Source organism: Bufo gargarizans, chromosome 9, assembly GCF_014858855.1.
Source record: "Bufo gargarizans isolate SCDJY-AF-19 chromosome 9, ASM1485885v1, whole genome shotgun sequence".
NCBI lineage: Eukaryota > Metazoa > Chordata > Amphibia > Anura > Bufonidae > Bufo > Bufo gargarizans.
Window position 1 is genome coordinate 183,674,325 of NC_058088.1, and position 27,073 is coordinate 183,701,397.

The following is a 27,073-nucleotide window of genomic DNA, read 5'->3' on the forward strand; positions in this document are numbered from 1 at the left end:
AACTGATAACTGTGGATGCAGATTTCCAACAGATCCATACGATAGGTGAGAGGCGGTACAGCCGCTAGTGACATCCACTACACTTTATGACATCCCCATGTAACTCTCAATTTTAGATTTGATTCCGATGCGCAGTATTGCCTGCTCCGCTGGAGGTCATACATTTTACTGTGTGCAGATGGGATTTGGAGCCATGGTTTACGCTCGGGCAGTTGCTCTCATGTGATTGGATGCCGAATTTCTATGGTGATGCGTGCGCTCCACAAGCTTTTGGAGCGCATGACATCTGACTTTTCTTTACTAGCAACGGTGGAGCGCATGACGTCGGACCACACAGGTGTCCGCATAATTAACATAGGAGTTACTATCACGTGATCGGATACACGATCACGTGATCGACATGCGCAGTTGATTGATCTGCACGCCGAAATCCATGTGGACCACCTCCATCGCCCGCTCTAGGACCTTCCTCATCTTGCTTGTTTTTAAGGTACACCTGCACCAAATATGTGATTAGGAAGTTATCCACAGATGTGTGAATTTATAATAAGGATGATTATACATTTGTATATGCATTTATGATTCTTTTATTTGACAATGATGCCTATAGCACGTCACTGTAATTCATGTTAATGCTATAGTCACGATATATCATGTATTTTGGTGGATTTTTTTTGTGATACTCTTTGGATTGATGTAATCAGCACTTTGATTGATTAATGGTGTGAAGCTGTATAAATATGCACATTGCACTAACAAATGTTGTCACTGCTTGAGAAAGATCCCAGGAAGCGGATCAAAACGTTGCGGGTCTGGTGAATAAAGTTTGATACTATTTTATGCCTTGGAGGTGCCGTGGAATTTTTCTTGCTTATTATCTGAAGCGGGATCGCCTTCACAGCCGCTGGCACTCCGCCTGTACTTGATATACAGCTGTGCTGCCCAATCTTTATACTTTTTCTAGATAGAAAGATAATTGATAGATAGAATTTAGATAGATGGGGGATATGGCTGTATAGATAGATAGATAACAGATAGATGGAAAGATAGACTATAGATAGGTAGATAGAAAGATAATTGATAAATAGATAGAAGGCTGTATGATGAACTAACCCGTTTGGTTACAAATATCAGGTTTAAATCGAGGGGTAGATTTCAAAATCAGTAGTAAGCTGTCAGGAAGCTCTCAAACCTCAACATCCTGCTTACAGAAGGCTTTTGTCTTCATTTGTAAACTGCCGGGCATTAGCAATAATCTGTGAAGGATGTCTGGTAGGCTAATATCAAGCACTATACATTTAATATCAAGCAATATAAAATTAATATCAAGCAATATCAATTTAATATCAAGCAATATAAAAGGGGCGGGGTATCTGTATAAAAGGGGGCGTGGTACCTGTCACTTTGCAGTTTGACGAAACATATACCCTCTTACTACTCCCCTGTCTCAGTCCTCTGCCTCTCATGGTGGCGTCTAAACCACATGCACCATAAGGACCTTCTAACGTTACAGGGTCATATGACTGTGCCCCCCACTCCGTACTGTGCCCCTTATACTCTGCATTGTGCCCTCTTACCGCACCCTGTACTGTGCCCTCTTATACCCTTTTATCCAGTCACTGCATAGCAGTGTTATCCAGTTACAGTATGGTGGTTTTATCCGATCACTGTATGGAAGTATCCAGTCACTGTATGGTGGTGTTATTCAATAGTATGGCAATAACTGTATCCCCTTCCCTGCCCACGCCACCTTTTTTAGACCTGACGTGAGTGGGGAAAAAGTTGCAGATTGCGGCACAAAGGACCTTTGCGCCACAATCTTTGTCAGAAATACTCCTAATATAAGCGTATTTCTGTTTAATAATTGACCCCATAATTATATTATTATTCTAGGGTAAGGCTAATATCTTTATAGTATATAGATTCTAATATATTATACTGTGATGTGAACCCACTAGGGGGATGGGGGGGGTTCGTACAAAAATTAGCTGTGGGGCCCAGTCAGTTCTAGCTAGTGAGGGCCTCCTACACAGTATAATGACCACGGTGCCCCCTCCATACAGTATATCCCCCAGTGTGGGGGCCACTGAGGGTCATTATTCTGAATGGAGGGCCACTGTGGGGTCATTATACTGTGTGAAAGGCCACTAGTGGTCATTATACTGTATGGGGGCCACTGGGGGTCATTATACGATGTGGGAGCCACAGGGGTACAAGTAAATGTAAAAAAAAAAAAAATGCCACAAGGGGGCCCACTGAGATTTATTGCCCAAGGGCCCACAATATAGGTAAAAGTGACGGCCTCTCTGGTGGCTGTGACTGCGGGAGCACACCTAGTCCAGCACTTTTTTCTATAGTGTGCAAGCACGGCCACTGCAGCTGGATTGCAGGGTAGTCATAACCATTGAAAAGTACGGTGTATAATGTGACGGAAAAATGAATATAGCAAGCAAAGGAAGCAATATGGAGAATCACAATACATTAGGAAGTGCCTTGAATTTACTTTGTCTACAGGAAAAAAATGCCATTTGCCGAGTTGAGAAAACCCCTTTAACGCCCAGCGGCGTACATGTACCCGCTGGGCGGGTCTTTAAAGATGGCGCCCGCTCCTGAGCACTGCGGGTGCCATAGCCACGGGTGTCCGCCTGCTTCTTATAGCAGACACCTGCGGCTCATGTCCGCAACCGGATCGCAGACATAAAACCCCTCAGATGCCGTTGTGTCGTGTGGCCCCTGAGGGGTTAATTGCTGCAGATCGCAGCGCCCTGTCAGAGGCCGGGTGCCGGCAATGTGTTTCTGCCGCCTGTGTTTGTAATGTATTAAACGTTAGTTATCATTGGTGGCGCAGTGCGCCCTCCCCTCATCTTCGTTCCCATTGGTGGCAGTAGCGGCACAGGGGGTAGGAAGAGACTGCTTTCTTTTCGCCTGTGCTGCTGAGGGAACATGGCTGTGCCGAGAGCAGCGCGATCCATTTTCTCTGATACTGGGCTCTGCAGTAGCACAGCCTAGTATCGATAAAAGGCAAATCCCAGTATCGTATCGATACCGGGACAAAAGTATCGATTGGGTATCGAAAATTCGATACCCAAAACAACCCTAGTCTAGAGGATCCCCTCCTTGGGGAAGGAAGCAGGCCTCGTCCCTGCCTGTAACTTCTAAATGGTTGCATGTCCCCTCCTGGGCTTGCATTGCCTAAAGCCAAGCTGAGTAAGCTTGAAGCCAGGAAGAAGTTCCTAGGGTTACAGAAGAGACAGACTACAGACAGCTAAGTTACAGTTACAGCAGAAGAGGAAAAGGTTCCTATTTAATCCAGCCAACATAGTCAAGCTGAGAGAGTACAGATGTAGCAGAACCGAGAGTGTTTGCCTGCCAGAACTTCATGCCAATACCTGCTGATAACCAAGATAAAGTTGGAAGATTGTTCCTTAATGACAGTCTATGCCAAGTAAAGCTGTGTTCAACGTTAATACAAGTCAATTTATTCTACAAAGTCCTCAACTATTTACCCGTTTTGCACTGCTTTGTCCAATTACGTCTGGGATACAAGGATATCCAGGTAGGAGCAGCATGACACGTGCATACAACACCTTCAGAGAGATTGGAGGCCACTCTAAACTACTCTGGCAATCCTACATGTCCTCGTTGCTTCAATGCAACTGGAGTCACAACAACTTGCTGTATCAGAGGGACATATATAGTAAAAACCTCTTAAAGGGTAAGGGATACCCCAGACGCTGGTAATACTACTAAGTCCCCGGCCTCATGAGGGAATCCTGGTAGTACCTATGGCGCTGCATTACCATATGAAAACAATTAAGAAACTGGAGGAAAAAAAACTGCAGCACAATACAAAATCAACAAAAATATGTTAAATCTGTATGTCTGGTCATGCCAGCGGGGTGTCTGGTATCCAAAGTCAAGATCAAGCATGCTTCTCTTAGATGTAGCTTGCACTCCCAGCCTCCACCTCTATTAGGTCTATTAAAGGGGTTTACTGACAGGATAGGTCATCAGTATCTGATCTGTGGGAATCCGACCCCCGGACCCCACAGATCAGCTGTTTGAGAAGGCAGTGGCGCTCGCAGTAGTGCTGCAGCCTTCACACAGCTTTTCCTAGGCTGTGTGATGAAAGATTAATCGGTCACATGGTCTAGATCTGTGGTGGCGAACCTATGGCACGGGTGCCAAAGGCGGCATCCAGAGCCCTCTCTATGGGCAGCCGCACCCTGAAAAAAGTCTATGGTGTACCAATATGCCTCATACTTTTCCTGCCATTCATCAGCGCAGGGTGCACCATGTACAGCACAGGCAGCACATTGAATGCAGTCAGGCTATTATAGCTAAATGATAAAGTACATTGAAGATATACTACAGGTCCTTCTCAAAAAATTAGCATATTGTGATAAAGTTCATTATTTTCGGTAATGTACTGATAAACATTAGACGTTCATATATTTTAGATTCATTACACACAACTGAAGTAGTTCAAGCCTTTTATTGTTTTAATATTGATGATTTTGGCATACAGCTCATGAAAACCCAAATTTCCTATCTAAAAATATTAGCATATTTCATCCGACCAATAAAAGAAAAGTGTTTTTAATACAAAAAAAGTCAACCTTCAAATAATTATGTTCAGTTATGCACTCAATACTTGGTCGGGAATCCTTTTGCAGAAATGACTGCTTCAATGCAGCGTGGCATGGAGGCAATCAGCCTGTGGCACTGCTGAGGTGTTATGGAGGCCCAGGATGCTTCGATAGCGGCCTTAAGCTCATCCAGAGTGTTGGGTCTTGCGTCTCTCAACTTTCTCTTCCCAATATCCCACAGATTCTCTATGGCAGGCCAATTGAGCACAGTAATACCATGGTCAGTAAACCATTTGCCAGTGGTTTTGGCGCTGTGAGCAGGTGCCAGGTCGTGCTGAAAAATTCATCTCCATAAAGCTTTTCAGCAGATGGAAGCATGAAGTGCTCCAAAATCTCCTGATAGCTAGCTGCATTGACCCTGCCCTTGATAAAACACAGTGGACCAACACCAGCAGCTGACATGGCACCCCAGACCATCACTGACTGTGGGTACTTGACACTGGACTTAAGGCATTTTGGCATTTCCCTCTCCCCAGTCTTCCTCCAGACTCTGGCACCTTGATTTCCGAATGACATGCAACAGTCCAGTGCTGCTTCTCTGTAGCCCAGGTCAGGCGCTTCTGCTGCTGTTTCTGGTTCAAAAGTGGCTTGACCTGGGGAATGTGGCACCTGTAGCCCATTTCCTGCACCCGCCTGTACACGGTGGCTCTGGATGTTTCTACTCCAGACTCAGTCCACTGCTTCCGCAGGTCCCCCAAGGTCTGGAATCGGTCCTTCTCCACAATCTTCCTCAGGGTCCGGTCACCTCTTCTCGTTGTGCAGCGTTTTCTGCCACACTTTTTCCTTCCCACAGACTTCCCACTGAGGTGCCTTGATACAGCACTCTGGGAACAGCCTATTCGTTCAGAAATTTCTTTCTGTGTCTTACCCTCTTGCTTGAGGGTGTCAATGATGGCCTTCTGGACAGCAGTCAGGTCGGCAGTCTTACCCATGATTGCGGTTTTGAGTAATGAACCAGGCTGGGAGTTTTTAAAAGCCTCAGGAATTTTTTGCAGGTGTTTAGAGTTAATTAGTTGATTCAGATGATTAGGTTAATAGCTCGTTTAGAGAACCTTTTCATGATATGCTAATTTTTTGAGATAGGAATTTTGGGTTTTCATGAGCTGTATGCCAAAATCATCAATATTAAAACAATAAAAGGCTTGAACTACTTCAGTTGGTGTGCAATGAATCTAAAATATATGAAAGTCTAATGTTTATCAGTACATTACAGAAAATAATGAACTTTATCACAATATGCTAATTTTTTGAGAAGGACCTGTATATAGGACTGCAGTATTCAGGGTAAATTGCTGTGTTGGCACTTTGTGATAAATAAGTGGGTCTTGGGTTGCAGTTTGGGCACTCGGTCTCTAAAAGGTTCGCCATCACTGGCCTAGATGCAGATCAGCCTCATAGAAGTGAATGTGCCTGAGCTGCATATACAATGGACAGCTCTGTGCTTGATAAGCTGTGAGAAGGCAGCAGCGCAGACAGGAGCGAGATGCCTTCTCAAACAGCTGATCGGTTAAGGTTATGGGTGTTAGACCTCCACTGATCAGATACTGATGACCAGGGGTGGACTGAGAACTTAAAGCTGCCCTGGAAAAAAAAAACTAAAAGTGGCCTTATGTTGTAGGGAGGTTCAAACTGACAGAAGCCGGAGCAACACTCTAGTGCAAAATACCATCCCAGCAGAACAAAATATGTCCCCACAATATATTTTCCCAAAAGCTGTCCCTCTGTGGTGGCCATCAATAGCTGCCATTTTTGCCCTCCTCCAATTGTCTCTGATTAAGATATGGAGCAGGGAGCTTAGGAGATGAGATGTGGGCCACAGCTGTTGAATTTCGAGGGCACTGTGTGGGGTAAATGAGTACCTGATTCTTACAGTGCTAGTTACCATTGAGAGCTCATTAACTATCTGGCCTTTGGCACAGAAGAGGGCTTGGGCGGCTCCTTGGCCATCAGCCAGTTTCTCTGCAAGGTCTATGGCCAATCTGCCCATGCTGATGACCTATCTAGGGGATAGGTCATCAGTAAAATAAAATCCTGGAAAACCCTTTTAACCTTTTTCAAGTCCATAACCTGCAAGGTATAAGTATTCCCATGATGTAAATTGGTAGAAACTGCATAAAGAGTGTGGTTGGATGGGTTAGCAATATGTGTAACGTGTTCAGCTACACATTTCTTGAGAGGCCTGATCTTACAACCTAAATATTGGACCCTACAAGAAACGCAAGAACTGCCACTTCAGAGACCAGACTATTTAAAAAGAGATTGGAAGAGGTAGATGCAGATCGCTCCTGGCTTAAAAGGGAAACTGATAGATCTGGAAGACAGGTCCCGTAGATATAATCTGAGATTAGTAGGTTTTCCAGAAGAGACAGAACAGTATAACCCTGCAAATTTTATTCCAAAATGGTTGGTTAATAATCTAGGGCCGGACCATGATGCATCTACTTTCTGCGTGGAAAGAGCCCACAGAATCCCCTCCAAGAAGCCTCCTCCAGGGGCTCCTGCTAGGGCAATTCTGGCAAAACTAGTTTGCTCCAAGGACCGGGACTGGGTACTTAGACGCAAAAGAGAAGTATTAGATACATACTTTGACGGTAATTTGATATCAATATATCCAGATTTTTCACGAGACCCCCAAATTAAAAGAAGATTTTTTTTATGTTAAAAAAAAAGATTAGCTGCAGCTAATATTAAGTATTCAATGATGTACCCAGCCAAACTGAAGGTGGTTCACAACGATTTGGTTCGTTTTTTCTCTACACAGGCGGACGCTGTTAAATGGCTGGCCACGGTGGGGTTATAAAGAAAATATGGCTGTGGGGAGGAGGGAGGTTAGGGGGGAGGTTTTGGTGGATTGGAAGAGGTTGATGGGTAAGGTGCTTTTCCTTATCCACCATGGATGGGGTGTTTTGGGGGTGGGTATAAGGGAGGGATTGGCTGTAGTCATTCGCTTTATAGGCTTAGGTATCTCTCTCCTAGATGGGGGACCAGGATAACCAGTTATCTACTGCCTATGCCACGTAATATTCTATTTTGGTGTGAGAGCGTTGGGAGACAGGGTGAAGAGGACGGTGGTGTTTGATCAGGTGGCCCGTCATCTACCGGCAACAGTAGACAGGCTCTACACATTGAAGAGAAAATGGGCTTCTCTTGAATACCATGCTTACTTCTCCTCTTATGCAAGAGGGGTCAGTGTGTATATTCACGGTGGGATGGAATTTCTACCGGTGGATAACATGATCGATAAAGAAGGGAAATTTGTCTTCTTGCATGGGTATTAAAAAGGGCAGGAGATTATAAATGGCGTTCATCTACATTCCTCCACCATATAAATCAACAGTTTTTTCTCTATTATCTAAATATCTTGCTACAAAAAACCCATGCCCGTTACTAGTAGCCGGAGATTTTAACTCTGCACCTGATCCTGGGCTGCATCGTTTCTCTACCTCGGCTGGGCGAGGTCGGACTGGATCTCCTTTGAGCTCTGTTTGCCAGGAGCTGGTGCTGGTGGATATCTGGCGCCACCTCTATGGCAACAGGAGAATTTATTCTTGCTTTAGCCAGTCCTATGGGTCAATGTCCCTTATTGATCTGGCTTTTGCAAGTCGCGATTTGTGTCATCAAATTGTGAAAATGAAATATGAACCTCATGGAATATCAGAACATTCTCCCATCCTGATATCGCTCAGAGAGGTGGATTCTCCAGCCTCAGGTAGAACTTTTAAATTGAACTCGCACTGGCTGGATGTGATAGGGGAGCAGGGTCAGATAGACCATGAAATACCTTGGTGCTGAAAAAGGATAAAGATGTATGCGATATGGGGTCATATAGACCCATATCGCTCCTAAATACAGATTACAAGATCTTCGCCAAAATATTGGCCAAAAGTTTGAAAAAAAAGGGTCATAGCCTCTCTGGTACATATCAACCAGACGGGATTCATTCCGGTCCGACAAATACAGATGAGTCTCTATAGGGTGTATTTGAACCTCTCGGTAGGGGGTAGTATAGACCACTCCGTGCTGTTTTTAGATGCCGCAAAGGCGTTTGACAGGATAGAGTGGGCTTTTTTTGTGGGCTACTATGTCTCATTTTGGAATGGGGACTGTATTCATAGAGATGACTCAAATGCTATACGAACAGCCAGTAGCGCATATAAACATCAACGGTATTTGTTCTGCCCCTATTATGATGCGTCGTGGGATGAGACAGGGATGCCCTCTCTCTCCCCCCCCTTCTCTTTACCCTATTTATTGAACCATTGGCTTGTAAGATCCGGGCTATTTGATTAATTGGTCCAAGTCATCGCTCCTCCCGCTTAACCGCAAGGCCGTAGATGAGGGGAGTGGAGTAAGGGTTTTTGCTCCGAATGAAACCCTGGACTATTTGGGAATTAAGATTGGTTTTCCTATAAAGAGGTTTTATGAGCTTAATTTAGTTCCGGTCTTGAACAAAGTAAAGTCCAAAATATGTGCTTGGCAGAAATTGATACTGGCACAGACGGATCGAATAGCGCTGGTCAAGATGATTATTTTGCCTATTGTGATGTACCCGATGTGTGCTTCCCCAGTTTGGATCGATGATATTATTATTATTATAATTTTTTTTACAGACTGGAGACTCTTATTAACAATCTAATATGGGGAAGGAAGAGGGTGAGGATAAAGCAAAGATATCTATGGCTGTCGGAATCAGATGGTGGGCTATTATTCCCTTTCTTTCACGGATATTAAATTATGTGCACAGGTTCAACGTTGTTGTAGTTTTACAGGATAGTTTTTTAGCACGATATTTGTCGCAGGTCTTGGAAAAACCAATAGAGAATATAGTCTGGTTATATGGGGGGGGGAGGAAGACTCTATTGATTCCTTGGACCCTACAGATGGTTTGGAATAAGCTCAAGAGGATTTTGAAAGTCTCCTCCCCTTTTGCTTTCACCCCTTTGTGGGAGAATAGGAATTTGACGGAATTCTTTAAAATCACAGATTTTGTTTACTGGTTACGTAGGGTCATCTCTTTGTATGTGGACATTTGAAATCTTATTCAGATTATAATCTTACAGACCAAAAGTTTGGACACACCTTAACACATGTGGAATTATATACATAACAAAAAAGTGTGAAACAACAGAAAATATGTCATATTCTAGGTTTGCTTTAATTACTGCTTTGCACACTCTTGGCATTCTCTTGATGAGCTTCAAGAGGTAGTCACCTGAAATGGTTTTCACTTCATAGGTGTGCCCTGTCAGGTTTAATAAGTGGGATTTCTTGCCTTATAAATGGGGTTGGGGCCATCAGTTGCGTTGTGGAGAAGTCAGGTGGATACACAGCTGATAGTCCTACTGAATAGACTGTTAGTCCATCATCACTCCCAGGCTGGGGACAGACCTGGTGCTCTGGCAAAGATATATCGATGATATATTCTTTGTCTGGCAGACAGGCCAACAAAATTTGGACCAATTTTTAATTGATATTAACAATAATAATTTTAACTTAAAATTTACCTCCATGACTAGCCAAATGAAACTTGAGTTTTTAGATTTACAGATTCAGATAGAGGATACAAAAATGAAATGTAGCACTTTTGTTAAACCTACAGCTCGTAACAGCTTTATACTGTACAACAGTTGTCATCTTCCAAAATGGCTCCTTAACATACCTCAAGGACAGTTTAGAAGGATAAAAAGAAATTGTACAATAGATCAACAATTTGAGGAGGAAGCAACCAAAATGAAACAACAATTCCTAGTAAAGAAGTGTATAAAAAACTTAAAAATAATAACTGCTGCACACATTCAATTGGAGGCTTTCAGTAAGGAAGAATCGTTATTAAAACTGCCCTGTAGGTTCGCTATACCATATGTCGCTGCATCCGTATCCCGCTTGTTTAATGGGACTAGTGAATCGCAGCCGTCTATGGTCGAGCGACCTATTTGTGGGGCTATTTGTATGGCTCCTTACAAATTGACAGTTACAAGCAGATGGTTATATAGATAGTCCCTGCGACAGATATATAGTATAGCTTTCAAGCAATAGCTCGCATTATATAATGCATCAGTCCTCTAGCGCAGTTTTCTTAAGCGCAGTTTTCTTAAGGCTCCGGGTGTATCACCCAAACAAAGTCAACAGTTCGGTAGAGTTTTTAAAGTCCCACCTGTGTAAGCACAGAGATATAGCGACGCTCCACGTATATTTCTATCAGTTGTGTGTATTACTCACTGCGTTCCGTATGGGTTCACTATGTGCGTCCCGTAGTCGGTTGTTAGCGTGGCGTCCCACGCTTCCACCTTTCTCCGGTATGTTTCTATTACTTCCGGCTCTGCTGAAGTCTCGCTTTTAGTCTCGCGAGAGTCTTGTGTCGGGTAATTCTTTCGTGAATCCCAATACGGTGTTCCGTGTATGTGAGTTCGCTGGAGTTCTTTCTGTCTTTATTTGAGATTATCAGTTGTCAATCCTTCTGTACATGGCCATGCACTGTCTCACAGGTAACACCCAGACGCGTTTCGAGATACTATCTCTTCATCAGTGGGTCGCCTGTGAGTTGTGGTTTCTTGGTTCTTATACTCTCCTCTTAATTGCTTGATTGATCACACTTGTTATCGCTGTGAAATCTAGTTCACAATTGGTTTGTCTTTTTCTCTGTAATTCTGTCATTTTCAGTTGTTCACCATCATTAAAGCTTTTATGCATCAGCTACTTTTTGAATGGTATCAATATCGTGCAATATAAAATAAAACATATAGTATAAAAAATATCATATAAAATGTAATATAAAAAATGTAACATAAAAAAGAAAGAAAATATAAGAATGCAATATAGAAAAAGAGATTTTTTTGCACATAGGTATATTTCTATTAGCAAGGGATTATCTGTCTGTCCTTGCTTTCCCATTACTATTTTCAATATATTGTTGTTTCTTTTTTATTCATCCTACAGTATTAGAATCTCATTCTATTCAAGACAGATTTCTCATGTATGTCTTTATTTACAGCTGTATGAGGTGATTCTACATTTTTATGGGGAGGCAGGTTTCACATAGTGCTATCTTTTATCTACGCATTCATTCATAACTATATGATGTAATCCTGCATTTTCATGGAGGGACCTTTATAGAGGGGCATCTTGAACAGAGGGTTTTTGTCTATGAAAATATCTGAAGTGTCTCCTCGAGACTCCATCTATATGTCGTAGATCATCCTCTCTATCTCACTTCTAGATATTACTATATAGTTCCCCTGTTTATCACCATATGTTCAGATCTGATGTATCTGTATTTTATATAAAACCAAAAATTTCTAGGTCTGAATTTAGTCCTGCAGGGAGAAGACTCCCAAAATCGTATATTCTCCTGGACTCTGCCCGTGACATTCTCATACATCAGATCTGAACATATGGTGATAAACAGGGGAACTATATAGTAATATCTAGAAGTGAGATAGAGAGGATGATCTACGACATATAGATGGAGTCTCGAGGAGACACTTCAGATATTTTCATAGACAAAAACCCTCTGTTCAAGATGCCCCTCTATAAAGGTCCCTCCATGAAAATGCAGGATTACATCATATAGTTATGAATGAATGCGTAGATAAAAGATAGCACTATGTGAAACCTGCCTCCCCATAAAAATGTAGAATCACCTCATACAGCTGTAAATAAAGACATACATGAGAAATCTGTCTTGAATAGAATGAGATTCTAATACTGTAGGATGAATAAAAAAGAAACAACAATATATTGAAAATAGTAATGGGAAAGCAAGGACAGACAGACAATCTCTTGCTAATAGAAATATACCTATGTGCAAAAATATTTTTCTATATTGCATTCTTGTATTTTCTTTTTTATGTTACAATTTTTATATCACATTTTATATGATATTTTTTATACTATATGTTTTATTTTATATTGTATAATATTGATACCATTCGAAAAGTAGCTGATGCATAAAAGCTTTAATGATGGTGAACAACTGAGGAAATGACAGAATTACAGAGAAAAAGACAAACCAATTGTGAACTAGACTTCACAGCGATAACAAGTGTGATCAATCAAGCAATTAAGAGGAGAGTATAAGAACCAAGAAACCACAACTCACAGGCGACCCACTGATGAAGAGATAGTATCTCGAAACGCGTCTGGGTGTTACCTGTGAGACAGTGCATGGCCATGTACAGAAGGATTGACAACTGATAATCTCAAATAAAGACAGAAAGAACTCCAGCGAACTCACATACACGGAACACCGTATTGGGATTCACGAAAGAATTACCCGACACAAGACTCTCGCGAGACTAAAAGCGAGACTTCAGCAGAGCCGGAAGTAATAGAAACATACCGGAGAAAGGTGGAAGCGTGGGACGCCACGCTAACAACCGACTACGGGACGCACATAGTGAACCCATACGGAACGCAGTGAGTAATACACACAACTGATAGAAATATACGTGGAGCGTCGCTATATCTCTGTGCTTACACAGGTGGGACTTTAAAAACTCTACCGAACTGTTGACTTTGTTTGGGTGATACACCCGGAGCCTTAAGAAAACTGCGCTTAAGAAAACTGCGCTAGAGGACTGATGCATTATATAATGCGAGCTATTGCTTGAAAGCTATACTATATATCTGTCGCAGGGACTATCTATATAACCATCTGCTTGTAACTGTCAATTTGTAAGGAGCCATACAAATAGCCCCACAAATAGGTCGCTCGACCATAGACGGCTGCGATTCACTAGTCCCATTAAACAAGCGGGATACGGATGCAGCGACATATGGTATAGCGAACCTACAGGGCAGTTTTAATAACGATTCTTCCTTACTGAAAGCCTCCAATTGAATGTGTGCAGCAGTTATTATTTTTAAGTTTTTTATATATTTTTTAGAAGTGCACAAAAAACATACTATTTAATAAAAGTTTTATAAGTTAAAACAATCCCACGTGTGTTCCAACTGTTTGAGTGCCGGTTCCATTCAACATTTATATATGCAGCACAGAATCAGGGGTGTGTCCTTTTGAACCTGTGCACCAACTGTGACAATTCAGAGTGAGCCATCTGCTTATTACCTATTGTGAACCTAGTAAAGAAGTACCCTTTAAAAGTGCTAGACAAAACTATTGATAAGGTCCGTAATATGGACAGGAGCTCCTTCTTTGATGACAATACTATACTCCAAAAAGGGAAAGGGGACGAACAGATTAGGATGATCTTGCCATATAATGAGCAATATGGAAAGATTCGCAAGATCATCAAGAAATACTGGCATATGGTCCGGAAGGACAAAATCATTGGGAGTATGATGCCAGAATATCCACTTACCGTATTTTTCGCCGTATAAGACGCACTTTTTCTTCCCCCAAAATGGGGGAGAAATGCCCCTGCGTCTTATACGGCGAATGCAGTCAGTTTTACATCGCTGGCAGCGATGTAAAGAGAGCGAGGACTCGGGGAGGGACTGGGAGGAGGAGCTGGGGCCGGCAATAGCGGCGGGGCGGTGCAGTCACTGTACTAAAGGCCCGCCCCGCCGCTCCGGTGTACTAATAAAATATGTCATATTCAATGAATGGTTATTAAATATGCCCCTTTATGCTTAATAGTACCTTAAATCCTTAGCGCTTCAGTAGTATGCAGGCTGGGCGGGCGGCAGCGTAACTCCCTGATGTCACGTGCCTGCGCCGCCTACTTTATGAATGAAGCAGGCGGCGCAGGCAAGTGACGTCAGTGAGTGACGCGCCGCGCCGGCTGCCCGGCCTGCCGGCATTGTACTGAAGCGCTTCGGATTTAAGGTACTTTTAGGAATAAAGAGGCATATTTAAAAACTATTAATTGAATAAGACATATGATATTAGTATACAGGAGCGGCGGGGGATCTGTGGATGGCACAGTTATGGGCTGGGAGGGTCTGTGGATGACACATGTATAACAGTGCCATCCACAGATCCCCCCCTGTAACAGTGAAAGCCACAGATCCCCCCATAACAGTGTCCGTCATCCACAGTTCCCCCCTAACAGTGTCCGTCATCCACAGTTCCCCCCTAACAGTGTCCGTCATCCACAGTTCCCCCCATAACAGTGTCCGTCATCCACAGTTCCCCCCATAACAGTGTCCGTCATCCACAGATCCCCCCATAAGTGTCCGTCATCCACAGATCCCCCCATAACAGTGTCAGTCATCCACAGATCCCCCCATAACAGTGTCCGTCATCTACAGATCCCCCCATAACAGTGTCCGTCATCCACAGATCCCCCCATAACAGTGTCCGTCATCCACAGATCCCCAGTAATAGTGCCATCCACAGACCACCTAGTTCCAAACCCACAGCACACCTTTTGGTTAAAAATATTTTTTTTCTTATTTTCCTCCCCAAAAACCTAGGTGCGTCTTATACGCCGGTGCGTCTTATACGGCGAAAAATACGGTATATCATTTACAAAAGCTCCAAATTTGGGCCTTAAAATAGCGCCAACAGTCAAACCTAAGAAAGGAGCCCAAACGTTACAAAAATGGGCCGACATCAAAGGTTTTTTTAGGTGTGGACAATGCAATAATTGTAAGTCAACATCCTTCCCTAAAAAAACAATGGAGATTGTCTCGACCTCAAACGGATTTAGACATAAGATTAAAGAGTTTTTGTCCTGTGATACAAGTGACGTTATATATGTCATTGAATGCCCTTGTAAATTACAATACATCGGGAGAACAAAGAGATTACTTAAGAAAAGGATAGCGGAGCATATTAGTAAAATCAAAAAGGGCTTCGAAAATCACTCCCTTTCAAGCCATTTTAAAGATGTACATCATCAGGATCCCTCAGGCCTTAAGTTTGCAGCCCTTGAAAAGATACATAGAGATTGGAGAGGAGGTGATTATATAGCCAAGATGTCAAGAGCAGAAACTCAAAAATTTTTCGAATTTGACACACTTCTTCCAATGGGATTAAATTCTGAATTTGAGCTGTTTGGCTTTCTATAGGGGAGAGCGCCATCGGCCGACTAGTGACCGTACCATATTTAAGGTGGCCGGTCCCTCTCTGCCGCTGACGCTCCCCCCAATATACTACAATAAGATCTGAATTCGAAATAGATAGCCACTACAAGGAGTTTTTTTTATATATAAGTATGAAATGTAACTTAGGACTACTTTTTAGGAGCCTGACATGGAGATTTTATGCTTTTTCTAACTTTTATATATTAAATGGTTTTAGGTAACCAGTTTTTTCCTCAAACATGAGTAAGGAAATATCAATCTTCGTACATTCACTATTACACATTTTATACGTTTTTATGGAATGTTTGCATGTATTTTGGGGAATTTTATGTTATTTATGTATTATATAACATGTTTTATCGTTTTTTAGTAAAAACGCATCGGAAACGCATCAAAACCGCATACGCGTTTTTTGTAGACCATGCGTTTTTTTTTTTTTTGTTTTTTTTTTGTTTTTTTTTTCAAAATCTCCTGCTCATTGTAACAAGGCTATATAACATAGCCCGACACGATGGTGACCTATTATTTGATATTTACATATTTTGGTAGATATGCATATGAGGGATCTATACAGTTATGAAATCTGGATTGTTTTGAATATAAACGCAATAAAAACGTAACAAAGACGCATCAATACCGCATATGCGGTTTCTTTATATTTGGTGTATCTTTGATATATACAATCCAGATCTATGCATATCTAATGAAAATTATGGAAAGGATTATGGAGGACTTTCTGGTGTATTTAATACTGATTTATTTGAAGAGATCCCAATATTGAGATCCACCACAGATTTTGAGGAGAACCTGATCCATTTCAGAATTTGAGGAATACTTGGTTCACTTCCAAGTTGGATTGATTACTGAAGTCCTCTATAAAAGGAGAGACATTAGGGAGGGGAGGTCAACCACTGAGGAAGGGGCCACTAAGAGCCCCGAAACGCGTCTGGTACTGGACCCCCCGATTGGACTTAAGGACCACTAACTCTTGCAGCTTCGACCCTTCTTGGAGAAAACACACTGAAGGTGGAACGTATACCTGCAGAGCTGTGGACTATAAAGATACTACTGGCGCCAGTAAGTGAGGAACTTTGATTGTTCAATTGAAAAACAGCTTGTTGAAAACTCTCTGTGAAATCTACTAGGAGTTATCAAAGACTATTCCATTGTGAAGTTGAGGCTCACACGTACAAGCGGAGATCATACCCTGACCATTACGCGGGACGCCGCGGATTGCTGATCTGAGCCGCCTAAGTACATTTATTATGTGAGTAGACTATAATACAACTGACAAATAATCTATTTGGAAATTAACGCTGTTACTTTGAACTGTGCGAACATATTTGAATTCAGGACTATTAGTCTCTGTAAAAGATCCTAGGATATCCGATTGACTATTTCATCCGCCCTTTTTGTATATGGCACACTTCTGATATTGGACTGAACATTTGGATAGTTTTGGATTGTTCTCATCCTCCATATATGCAAATTATTGGTCACATCCGATTTTTTTATATATATCAAATAGGTCCTTTTACCATTGTGTTACAGTGATTATATATTTTAGTCATTATAATCTATGTGTATGAATGTGTGTTAGAATATGTGTTTTTAATAATATAAGAATTGATTTTATTTAATAAAGTACCACGGCTACTAGATATAGTGAGTGCCCAGCCCTTTCTTTTGTAGAATTTGAATTATGGCAAGAAAAAAGCAGCTAAGTAAAGAAAAATGAGTGGCCATCATTACTTTAAGAAATGAAGGTCAGTCAGTCCGAAAAATTGGGAAAACTTTGAAAGTGTCCCCAAGTGCAGTCACAAAAACCATCAAGCGCTACAAAGAAACTGTCTCACATGCGGACTGCCCCAGGAAAGGAAGACCAAGAGTCACCTCTGCTGCGGAGGATAAGTTAATCCGAGTCACCAGCCTCAGATTAGAGACCAGGTCAATGTCACACAGAGTTCTAGCAGCAGACACATCTCTAGAACAACTGTTAAGAGGAGACTGTGTGAATCAGGCCTTCATGGTAGAATATCTGCTAGGAAACCACTGCTAAGGACAGGCAACAAGCAGAAGAGACTTGTTTGGGCTAAAGAACACAAGAAATGGACATTAGACCAGGGGAAATCTGTGCTTTGGTCTGACGAGTCCAAATTTGAGATCTTTGGTTCCAACCACAGTTTCTTTTTTCCGACGCAGAAAAGGTGAACGGATGGACTCTACATGCCTGGTTCCCACCGTGAAGCATGAAGGAGGAGGTGTGATGGTGTGGGGGTGCTTTGCTGGTGACACTGTTGGGGATTTATTCAAAATTGAAGGCATACTGAACCAGCATGGCTACCACAGCATCTTGCAGCTGGTTGACCCCAAACACACCTCTAGGCTGTGTAAGGGCTTTTTGATCATGAAGGAGAGTGATGGGGTGCTGCGCCAGATGACCTGGCCTCCACAGTCACCGGACCTGAACCCAATCAAGATGGTTTGGGGTGAGCTGGACCGCAGAGTGAAGGCAAAAGGGCCAACAAGTGCTAAGCATCTCTGGGAACTCCTTCAAGACGGTTGGAAGACCATTTCAGATGACTACCTCTAGAAGCTCATCAAGAGAATGCCAAGAGTGTGCAAAGCAGTAATCAAAGCAAAGGGTGGCCACTTTGAAGAACCTAGAATATGACATATTTTCAGTTGTTTCACACTTTTTTGTTATGTATATAATTCCACATGTGTTAATTCATAGTTTTGAGTGCGGAAAGAATACTATCATATTGATATGCTGAATAACCTTCTTACTTCTGTGAGTATAATAAAATTGAAAGTTTTTACTGTGTCGGAGGTACTCTCACTATTGTGTGATTTATGACATCTTGCAGAAAAGCCTTTAACGATCCAGCATAGATTTGCTGAGCTTCAATCTGGGTTGAAGCACACCACTATCCAACTAAAGGGTGTCTGTCTTGAGCCAGAGAAAGTGATTACCTGCATTCCTGGAAAAACGCCTTGTGTGAACAGGAGCAGCGCGGTCCCACTACATTAACACTTTGCATTTGTGAAGAACCCACTCCATTTCGGGAGACCAGCAGCGCAAGTACCGTTGAAACCTAGTGACTCATTTTATTTCATTTTATTGCATTTATATTTTTTTTACATGTCCGCAAAATGGGTCCGCATCCGTTCTGCAATTTTGCGGAACGGGTGCAAACCTATTCATTTTCAATAGGGCCGGAATGTGCTGTCCGCATCCGCATTTGTGGATCTGCATCCGCATTTGTGGTTCTGCATCCGCATTTTCGGATCCGCACTTCCGCATCCATGCTTCCGTTTCCGCAAAAAAAAAAAATAGAACATGTCCTATTCTTGTCCGCAATTGTGGACAAGATTAGGCATTTTCTATTATAGTGCCGTCGATGGGCGGTCCGCAAATTGCAGAATGCACCTTGCCGGTGTCCGTGTTTTGCGGATCTGCAAAACACTTACGGACGTGTGAATGAACCATAAGACTCACCTAGGATTTGGAGGGAAAAAAAAAAAAAAATCAGATCTCCATTCTTTATCAGACCGCAAAATCAGAGACCCTCCCAGCCTCAAATCAGATCCCCATCAGACTGCCCAGCCTCCATTAGTATCAATCACCCCCCCAATCTCAGATCAGACCCCCAATTAGACCCTATCAGCCTCAGATCGGGACCCCAGTCCCATCAGCATCAGATCGCACCCCCCAGACCCACTCAGCCTCAGACCAGATCCCCAGCTCCAATCAGCCTCAGATCAGACCCCCCAGCCCCAATCAGACCTTTTCCATCAGACCCCCAAATCAGATCTTCATTCTTCATCTGCCTCCAGCAGACTCAGATCAGACCCCCAGCCTCCATTATCCTCAATTCAGCCCCCATCTGCCTCAGATCAGACCCTCTAGCTCTAATCAGCCTCAGATCAGACCCTATCATTCTCAGATCGTACCCCCAGCCCCACTCAACCTCAGATCAGACCCCCAATCAGCGATTAGTCTAATTTATTTGCACATAAAAAATAAAAATAAAAGTCTCATCTCTGTGGAGAAAAGTTGCATGTCTCCAGGAAAGTGCGACTTTTAATGCAAAAAACTTGCACTTCACCACTGAAAACAAAGAAAATACACCAGCTCTGAAGTGATGTAGAAATCAGACTGTTTTGTGACAAATTCGCATCTACATAAATAGGTCAGAAAAAGGTTGCAAAGGTTAATAAACCTCTGAATGAGTCTAAGAACTAAAAATAGATAAATGAAGCGCAAAAGCCTCCAAAGCTGGTGTAATTTCAGTAGAAAATAAAGATAGTTTACAACAGCAATTTTTAGACTAAAAACAGGCTCAAACACTATAGTAAACGTGGCCCGTTGTTTTTCAAATGCAATGATAAACTCACATCTAACCGCAGAACACCAGTGTGTCATTTTCTACAGACACATTCATGGGAGAGATTTATCATAGTCACTAGGTATGAGCGATTCACATAAAACTTCGGTAGAATGCCGTATGGAGCGAGCGCTCCGTACAGTATTAAAATGTATTGGCTCCTGAGCCGAAGTTATTACTTTGCAAAGCCTTGCGAGAATTCGGGTAATAACTTCATTAATAAATTTCTACTGTAAAAAAACCTTTTACAAAACTCGGGTTCGGTTCCAAGTCGATTCGCTCCTCCCTTAGGCCAGGGCTACACTGCGACATTTTGTAGCGCGACTGATTGAGTTTAACTATTGAACTACAGCTGCAGTGATCAGGATTTCATTGAACGGACTTCAGCTCTAGTTCAATAGTTAAAATCAATCAGTCGCGCTACAAAATGTCACAGTGTAGCCCTGGCCTAATAGTCACCAATCAGATTCCGCCTTTCACTCTTCAGAGCTCCTTTGGAAAATAAAAGGTGTGATCTGATTGATTGTTAAAGGGAACCTGTCACCTGGATTTTGGGTATAGAGCTGAGGACATGGGTTGCTAGATGGCCGATAGCACATCCGCAATACCCAGTCCCCATAGCTCTGTGTGCTTTTATTGTGTATAAAAACCGATTTGATACATATGCAAATTAACCTGAGATGAGTCAGAGCTTGAAAATATGACTCTTCTCTGGTCACACAAGTAAGATATGACTCTTTTATGTTAATTTGCATATGTATCAAATCAGTTTTTATACACAATAAAAGCACACAGAGCTATGGGGACTGGCTATTGAGGATGTGCTAGTGGCCATCTAGCAACCCATGTCCTCAGGTCTATACCCAAAATCCCAGTGACAGGTTCCCTTTAAGGAAAACTAAGCCAGTTTTCCTTTAAACCAGTTTTGATAAATCTCCCCTATTTTTTACAACATAACTAGGGCCCCAGTTTGAGGTGCATCTTTTCTACCAGTTTTATCAGGATGGTGTTTTTTTTTTTTTTTTTATCCATTTCTGGTGCCGCTTAGAAAAAGCTGCATACAAAGAACTGTATCAACATACAAAAGCCTGATCTTTAGAAGGAGAAAGGTATATATATAGAAAAATCTCCTACCAGTGGGAGGCTGCTGCAATGGGATGTCAGGACCATGCTCACACACTGCACATCTCTTACATGAAGTATAAGATACAATGCAGAGAACAATAGTATTTTTATTACCATTGGCCTTACCAGACATAGCCAGGCTTCAGAAAAAAGTCTCCATTCAGAAGGTCCACCCTTGTAATGTGTCTCCTGGTTGTAATTGCAGATATTGCTGCACCTGGGAGGAGTAAGGATCACATGAGGGTCTCCTGCAAAACCTCCCTGACTGCTGGATGGAGCTCTGCGCTGACCAGGTATCTGCAAATCCTCAGTATTTTATTACACAAATGGAGTTTGTTATGTTGTAGCATCCTTACCATGTGATGGGCGTTACATTTGTAACCTAAGGCTACACATTTTTTTTACATTTCTTGCAATGATAGTTCCAACTGCAACATGCTGCAACTAGTCGCACAAAAATCCAACTTGGACGTTTTTTTTTTCCACAGCACAGCACACTGACTATCGTTACAAAAACCTTGCACAACTTTTCAGACACGTCGCCGTAGCCTTAGTATTATGGATGCTTGTGTTTTACCATGCACATTATAATGAAATAAAAGGTACATAAGGTTTTACCAGAAATTACCAAAATTAAGGCCCCTTTCACACAAGTGTGGTTTCTGCGCAGGTGCAATGCGTGAAGTGAACGCATAGCACCTGCACTGAATCCTGACCCATTCATTTCAATGGGTCTGTGCACATGAGTGTTTTTTTTTTTTTTCACACATCAGTTCTGCGTTGCGTGAGATTCGCAGCATGTTCTATATTCTGTTTTTCATGCAGCCCTGGCCCCATAGAAGTGAATGGGGCTTCAGTGAAGAACACATTACATCTGCGCAGAAACAACTTAAACACTGAACGCAAATGCAGACAAAACTGACTGAACTTGCTTGCAAAATGATGCAAGTTTTACTGAACGCACCCTGACGATGGGTTCAGACCTGAGCGTTTGCGATGGAGCACTCTGTATGCGCGATTGTACGGGCGTTTGCAATCGCGCATACAGAGACAAGCGAACGCCCAATGTCGCGCGTTCCCGCTGAAGTCTATGTACGGGAACTCGGGTCTGAACCCAGCCTTAACACTTCCTGAGCCAATTCTTATTGCTCATGTGAAAGAGGCCTACGGGGATCACTTACTAGGGCCAGTGTTTTTCGACTGTCTTTTACTCCCCTTTTGTGTTGACTTTCCTTCTGGAACATGAAAATAATTCATGAGGGGTGCGTGCACCTTTTTTTTTTTATTAGGTGCACCTTCAGCAGTTGGTGCACCTGGCAAAAACAAACCTACTTCAGCCCCCTGAGCACCTGTTTCCATGCATAAATGTTGGTCAATTTGCTTGGCCCGACACTCCTAAGTGTCGAACACAGTGAAAAAATGACCATGCAACAAATTATTGTCATACAGTTTTTTTTTTTTTTTGCTTTTGTTTTTTTTCGTTTTGCGCTCCCTGCCTTCCCAGAGCCATAACTTTTTTTCCTGTTCACATAGTCATATGAGGGCTTGATTTCTGCAGAACAAGTTGTACTTTCCAACGCCACCATTTAATATTGCATATGATGTATAGTGTTGAGCACGAATTTGCGAATTTATGGCGAATGTTCGGCCAAAAATTAGCAAAATATCGCTAATTCTAATATTGCCTATGCTGCTCATCGCTAATGATGTAGTGGGAAGCGCAAATTCCAAATGGGGTGAAATTGCAAAAAAAAAAAGAAGCAATTCCACCACGGTATGTCGTTTTATTTACGACATTCGATGTGCCATAAAACTGACTAGTTACTTTTATTCTACAGGTCCGTACGAATCCGGTGATACCTTTTTATATGTATAGTTTTTCTTGCGCTTTAAATAAAATAAAAATAAAAGTAGGAACTTTTTTTATTTTTTGGTCGCCATATTTTGACTCCTATAACTTTTTTGTAATTATGTGTACGGAGCTGTATGGGGGCTCATCTTTTGCGGAGCGATCTGAACTTTTCATTGATACCATTCTGGGGTGTGTATGACTTTTTGATCACTTTTTTTTTTTTTTTTTTTTATATAAAATGAAGCGACCATAAATGGCGAATAGCATTGGAGTCTATGAGAAAGTTGCTTGTTTCCTATGGAGCCCTATTACAGGCAAGGGCTCCATACAAAATACTATGCAGCAGCCTCCTCTCATTCACAAAGACAGGGGCTGCTGCGCACAAGCTCCGGCTCCTCCGATCGCCGCACGGAGGAGCTGTAGCACCACCAGAAGCGCGCGCTTTCGATTTTTAGCACGTTCAGATGCCGTAGTCAGGATTGACCACGGCATCTGAGGGGTTAGATGTCCGCGATCGGCATTACTGCTGGTTGCGGAGAAGAGCCGCGGGTGTCTGCTATAAGAAGCAGGCGGCTATGATGACTGCAGCGCTCAGGAGTGGGCGCCATCATTAAAGACCCAGCTAGCACCGTACTATTACGGCGCTGGTCGGGAAGGGGTTAAAAAAGGGCAAAAAGGGATCATGTGCCATTTTTACACACCGAAAACTGACTTTAAATTGTTAATAAATGACCCTATAAAACCCCTCGAATGCTTGGCATTCTTTCAGATGCAGTTTTTTTTTTAACAGCACCACACCTGTTAGGGCGGGTTCGCACTTGCGTTAGGGTATTCCGTTGAAAGAGACTATAACAGAATTCTTGGAGGAAATGCATAGCGGAAGCCTTTAGGGGCATTATGTTTTGATCCGTCATAATAGAAGTTTATGGGCAGAATAATGGATCCGTCTGGTTATGCAGGACGGAAAGCAAAGTCCTGTGGACAGGAAACCAGACGGATCTGTTAGGCTTACCCATAGACTCCTATTATGACGGATCAAAACGAAATGCCTCCTAAAGGCTTTCGCTATGCATTCCCTCCAAGAATTCTGTTATATTCTGTTATAACGGAATTCCCTAATGCAAGTGTGAACCCGCCCTTACGTGGCAATAAACCATTTAGGAAAGAAACAAATCAACTCCCCACTGAAAACAAAAAAACGAGGGTCAGATTTATCGAAACTGTTGCACAGGAAAATTGGCTTAATTGCCCATAGAAACCAATCAGATTTCACTTTTTATTTTCCAAAGGAGCTCTGAAAAATAAAATGTAGAAGCAGATTGGTTGCTATGGGCAACAGCACCAGTTTTCCTTTACACCAGTATGGTTAACTCTGCCCCAGTCTTGCTGAATCAGGAAGGCATTTATCAAAACTAGTTTAGGAAAAAAACTTTATTTTTCAAAAGCAACCTCAAAAATGAGCGCTGGAAACAGGTTTCTACAGGTGACAGCGCTGCTTTTGGCTTGCACAAGGTCTGTTAAATCTTTTATCGTTTTCTTCTAATCTGAGGTTTAGGGGCGGCTTTATCTGCAAGAACATGGACTAAGGCTGCAGGATAAGTGGTGTTTGCAAATTATTTGAATACAGTAGTTACCTTGTAGCCTGTCCTCATCAAATATTAGCTTCTTGTGCGGTCAGATTAAGGGACTGTTTACACTGGCAGATTTATTTGTGGTATATGAAAGCGCTGATTATCAGCACAAGCAGTCTTATCTAAACTTATTTTCCCCCATTTACATGGCGCAATCATCGGTACAGAATATGACTGATCATCAGTGCGTTGGTTCATTCTCTTCAGCAGCACATTCCAGACGATGATATTTATGCCCATAAAAAAGAGATGATCAAAGACAATGAACAACTTACTCTTTTATTGACTGATTTGCTGACCATATTTACAGGCTGCAATGATCGGACACGGGCATTCAAAAATTTCCTGTACAAATAGGCCATAATGTTTCGAAGTTTTCCATAGAGCATGTGCGTTTTTTAATTACATCTTTGCATAAATCTCATGTTAAAAGGGTTATCCCAATACAACGACTTATCCCCTATAACCTGTGTAGGAAAGTAATGTCTGATAAGTGGGGGTCCGGATCCGGAATGAATGCCCATTGAAAGGCATTGATCCGGATCCGGCCTTAAGCTAAACGTCGTTTCGGCACATTGTCGGATCCGACGTTTAGCTTTTTCTGAATGGTTACCATGGCTGCCGGGACGCTAAAGTCCTGGTTGCCATGGTAAAGTGTAGTGGGGAGCAGGGGAGCAGTATACTTACCGCCCGTGCGGCTCCCGGGGCGCTCCAGAGTGACGTCGGGGCGCCCCACGCGCATGGATGACGTGATCACATGGCACGTCATCCATGCGCATGGGGCACTCTGACGTCACTCTGGAGCGCCCCGGGAACCGCACGGACGGTAAGTATACTGCTCTCCCGCTCCCCACTACTACTATGGCAACCAGGACTTTAATAGCGTCCTGGCTGCCATAGTAACACTGAATGCATTTTGAAGACGGATCCGTCTTCAAATGCTTTCAGTACACTTGCGTTTTTCCGAATCCGGCGTGTAATTCCGGCAAGTGGAGTACACGCTGCATCCGGACAACGTGAAAGAGGCCTAGGTCAGTCCACTCAGTCACTACTTGTAAGTTGTACCTTATTATTATTAAGTTAACCTGCTACACACCGTCTCCACTAGGTCAGGCTCAGTCCAGTCTGTTCGGTATCGGTAGGGTAGGGCCACGCCACACACTGTCTGTTCTCTAGTCTGGGCCTGGCTGGCTTAAAGGGCTTCTGTCACCCCACTAAAGTCATATATATTTTTTTGCCAACTTAAATTCCTTATAATGCGATATATTAATATATAGTGCTCTTACTCATTTTGGTTGGGTAGTTTCTTCAAAAAACTGACTTTTATAATATGTAAATGAGCTCTCTACCAGTAGGTAGGACGGCCGCATCCTCCTTTCATAAAGACGCCCCCTCCTCATGTTGATTGACAGGGCCAGCGAACGTGCTCGTCTTCTGGCTGGCCCTGTCTGCATTCAAAATCTGGCGCCTGCGCTGTACCAGTCTTCAGTCGGCGGAGGCGCACTGAGAGGAGGACGCTCGCTCGGCCGCTCCTTCCTCAGTGCGCCTGTGCCGGGTGTAGATGTAACGTCATCGGCGCAGGCGCATTGAGGATGGAGCGGCCGAGCGAGCGTCCTCCTCTCAGTGCGCCTGCGCCGACTGAAGACCGGTACGGCACAGGCACCAGATTTTGAACGCAGACAGGGCCAGCCAGAAGACGAGCACGTTCGCTGGCCCTGTCAACCAACATGCGAAGGGGGCGTCTTTATGAAAGGAGGATGCGGCCGCCCTACTTGCTGGTAGAGAGCTCATTTACATATTATAAAAGTCAGTTTTTTGAAGAAACTACCCAACCAAAATGAGTAAGAGCACTATATATTAATATATCGCATTATAAGGAATTTAAGTTGGAAAAAATAAAAATATGACTTCAGCCCCGCTAGGTGAAACCCCCTTCATGACCAGAGCACTTTTTACACTTCGGCACTACACTACTTTCACCGTTTATCGCTCGGTCATGCAACTTACCATACAAATGAATTTTACCTCCTTTTCTTCTCACTAATAGAGCTTTCATTTGGTGGTATTTCATTGCTGCTGGCATTTTTACTTTTTTTGTTATTAATCAAAATGTAACGATTTTTTTGCAAAAAAATGACATTTTTCACTTTCAGCTGTAAAATTTTGCAAAAAAAACGACATCCATATATAAATTTTTCGCCAAATTTATTGTTCTACATGTCTTTGATAAAAAAAAAATGTTTGGGCAAAAAAAAAAATGGTTTGGGTAAAAGTTATAGCATTTACAAACTATGGTACAAAAATGTGAATTTCCGCTTTTTGAAACAGCTCTGACTTTCTGAGCACCTGTCATGATTCCTGAGGTTCTACAATGCCCAAACAGTAGAAAACCCCCACAAATGACCCCATTTCGGAAAGTAGACACCCTAAGGTATT

At 42.6% G+C, this 27,073-nt stretch overlaps 1 protein-coding gene across 1 annotated transcript in view; it reads right to left on the reverse strand.

Moving 5' to 3' along the window:
* The window catches only part of LOC122919382, a 52,934-nt gene extending 31,485 nt beyond the window's left edge, over positions 1-21,449 (reverse strand). The window contains exon 1 of the mRNA XM_044268379.1: positions 21,281-21,449. The gene's annotated coding sequence lies outside the window, so the exon portion shown is untranslated. The remainder of the gene's footprint in view (positions 1-21,280) is intronic.
* Positions 21,450-27,073: the final 5,624 nt, after the last annotated feature.